The sequence below is a fragment of the Asparagus officinalis genome, chromosome 8 (genome assembly GCF_001876935.1).
Source record: "Asparagus officinalis chromosome 8, Aspof.V1, whole genome shotgun sequence".
Taxonomy (NCBI): Eukaryota; Viridiplantae; Streptophyta; class Magnoliopsida; order Asparagales; family Asparagaceae; genus Asparagus; species Asparagus officinalis.
In genome coordinates, this window is record NC_033801.1 from 39755879 (window position 1) to 39759294 (window position 3416).

The 3416-nt window shown below is 35.3% G+C and overlaps 1 long non-coding RNA gene across 1 annotated transcript; it reads left to right on the forward strand.

Annotated features, from left to right (window-relative positions):
• LOC109820445 lies at positions 1422-2734 on the forward strand. The gene is made up of 3 exons (XR_002241854.1): positions 1422-1510; positions 1932-1994; positions 2687-2734. It is a non-coding gene; the product is annotated as an uncharacterized LOC109820445 (long non-coding RNA).

Here is a 3416-nt window from a genome sequence, read left to right on the forward strand (position 1 = left end):
AATTGTATGCAAAGTCGAAGAAGTGTGAATTCTGGTTGGAGAGTGTCTCATTCTTGGGGCATGTTATTTCTAAAGCAGGGGTGTCGGTTGATCCTTCAAAGATAGAGGCAATTGTCGATTGGAAGAGACCTAGCACCGTGACCGAGATACGAAGCTTCCTGGGATTGGGTGGTTACTATAGAATATTTATTAAGGGACTTTCCCACATCGTAACACCTTTGGCTCGATTGACTCAGAAAGGGGTCAAGTTTTAGTGGAAAGAGAAGTGTGAGCAGAGAAGTGTGACACTATATGGGTGATTGTTGATCCGCTTACTAAATCGGCTCATTTCTTGCCTTGTAAAATTACTCATTCTCTTGAGAAGCTTGCTGAATTATATGTTAAGGTGATTGTGAGATTGCATGGGATACCAGTGACTATTATATCAGATAGAGATTCGAGATTTCGTTCTAGATTTTGGCAAGGTCTGAATAATGCTCTGGGAACACAATTCGGTTTTAGCACATCTTATCATCCACAGACGGACGGGCAATCAGAGAGGACTATTAAGACATTGGAGGATATGCTTCGTGCTTGTGTTTTGGATTTGAAGGGTAGCTGGGAAAAACATTTACCTCTGGTGGAGTTTGCATATAACAATAACTATCACTCTAGTATTGATATGTCCCCTTATGAAGCACTGTATGGTAGGAGATGTAGATCACCTATTAGTTGGGATCAGGTAGGAGAAAGAAGGCTGCTCGGTCCTGAGATAGTACAGATTACCACTGAGAAGATTCAATAGATACACGAGAGGCTTCATATAGCTCAAAGCAGGCAGAAGAGCTATGCCGATAATAGAAGAAGAAAGTTGGAGTTTGAAGTCGGCGATCATATTTTCCTTAAAGTATTAAGAGAGTGATGAGATTTGGAAGAAAGGGCAAGTTGAGTCCGAGATATATTGGACCTTTTGAGATTTTGGAGAGGGTTGGAGCTGTAGCATATAAAATTGCATTGCCTCTAGAGTTGGCTAAAATTCATAATGTTTTCCATGTATCAATGCTGAGGAAGTGTGTACTTGATCCGAGTCATGTATTGAATTATGAGCCTATTAGGATCAGGGAAGATTTGACATATTCAGAGTATCCAGTTAGAACTTTGGACTGGAAGGAGCAAGCATTGAGGTCAAGAATGGTCAAGCTAGTGAAGGTTTTATGGAAAAATCATTCAGCCGAAGAAGCTACATGGGAGCACGAACATGAGATGAAGGAAAAATATCCTAATTTATTTGAAGACTCAGGTATGTTCAAGTTTTGAGGACAAAACTTATATGAGGAAAATTTTAAGGGTTTTTATGTAAAATTTGTTAGAGGGTTATATTAGGAAAAAAGGGCTCTTATAAATAGTGAAAACCCTACCCAACTCTTCTATTCTTCCCGTCAGCCTCTTTCCTTCTTCCTCTCGTCTTCTATTTCGCCACACAAAAAAAAAAAAATTTCTTTCCGTCACAGTTTCCATCTCATATAAGCAGGTTTGTATATCCAGAAGAACCCCATTGATCTACACCATTTGTCTTTAGTTTTTTTTTATCCTTCGAAATAGGCATTGTATGTGAATCCCTAAGTGATGAGAAGGATCCTCTCTTCTTTGAATTACTTCTATGAACTTTTGGGTACTAGATTTTCTTTCAGCCTATATAAAGTTATTGTGTCTTTTTTTCACAAATCTAGTTTAATGGTACCATCAGGTAGAGAGATGATAGAGATTTTAAACATGGCATGGACAGAAACTATAGGCTTCCCCAGGTGGTGATTATATTAGCGTTTTAAAAAATGGAAATAGTAAGCATCTTAGATTCGAAGTGATTGGGAAATCCAAATAAATCAATTATGTAGTGTTTAACCAATTGTTGCAAGCCATTGACTATTATTTTAAATTTTTTTATTCTTTAGGAATTTCTAGTGGCTCCTCAAAAGCGTCGTGAGAGTTGAATTTTGGTTGTCGGTTGGATTAAGGTAAGTGGTGAATTTATACATTTTTTACTGCGTATTTTTTATATAAAATTACATTGACTATATGTAAGTTTTTTTCTGGTGGATTATACCATTTTGTATGGTTACTCACATACTAATTATTGATTGGATTAATGCACGTGGTTATTTTGTATAAGTCTATGCATATTTTCTTTATCACTTGTTATGTCTTATTATATAGTAGTAGGTTGAGATGCATATGTGATTTATTGATTTCACTATTAGTTATCGTTTGGCATTTTTGTGTAACTTTTACGAACTTTGTTTAAATTTCTTAAATCATATGCATCTCAAGTCAATATACCGGTATATGTCAGATATAGTCAAGCTATTAAAACAGGACTCAATGTGCCTCTATGAGGTTTTATTTTAGTGATAAGAACCCAAATTTGGGTCTCACTATCCTGGAACCACGAGCTTAATAATTGTGGGGTTTACCGAGTCAACCAGAGTATGAAGTGTTGACCGAAACATGCTTATTTGCATTCCATGATTTCTAATTTTTCTTAAATATGTGTATCAAATACTAGAGTTCATTAATTATTCTATATCATTCTTATATTTTGTTTATCTCTCGTTGTAATATTTTAGTTTTGCAAAATCAGTGTTTAATGTATGAATTTATCCACTTATTGAGTTATGAACTCATTGTGTTATTTTCATTCTTTTCAAAGACTCAGGATTAGGTGGAATTGAGGAATTTTCAAATTCTAAGAACGGAGCAAGGAATAAATTTTGGGATTGTTATTATCTTCTAAGTAAAGATTAAATAAAGTCTTTGATGTTTAGTTGATGAATTGAGAGTTTGTAACTATGAGATTTTTTTTTGGTCGAGTTTTATTTCAAGTGGAGGAATATTTATTTTTATCAAGTTAATTGGATTAGTGTTGACTTTTGGGATTATAGAGAATATTTGTTGTTGATTTTAATTCAATGCAGAGATTATTGTGATGGCCTTTTATTGAATATGTATGCTGGAGGATTTTTCACAGATTTAGTCCGGCTCCAATATTCCTCTTAGGTTCGGAATTTAGGATCGTGACAGTTTATTCTTGATTCTAGTGAGATTATGAGAGAGAGATTGTATTCTTTTCATATCATAATCTAGAGAGGGTATTTTCCTCGTCACATACTGAATTATTTTTGTGCTTCTGTCATCCTCTTCTCAACCCACCTTTGATAATTCCGTGATCAAAGGTGCTCGTCCAGTGACTCATATCAAGTTAGTATCAGAGCTATCAGATCTTATGAAGGGGGCATCCTATATATGGTCCTGACTCAATCGCAATATAAGAAGTCAGGCAAGATCCTTATTTCGCTGGAAAGGATCTAGAAATTAAGGAAGAAGAAGATAACTGAAGGAGATATTTCAGCGAGGCTAGATGTATTGGAGAAACAGATGGA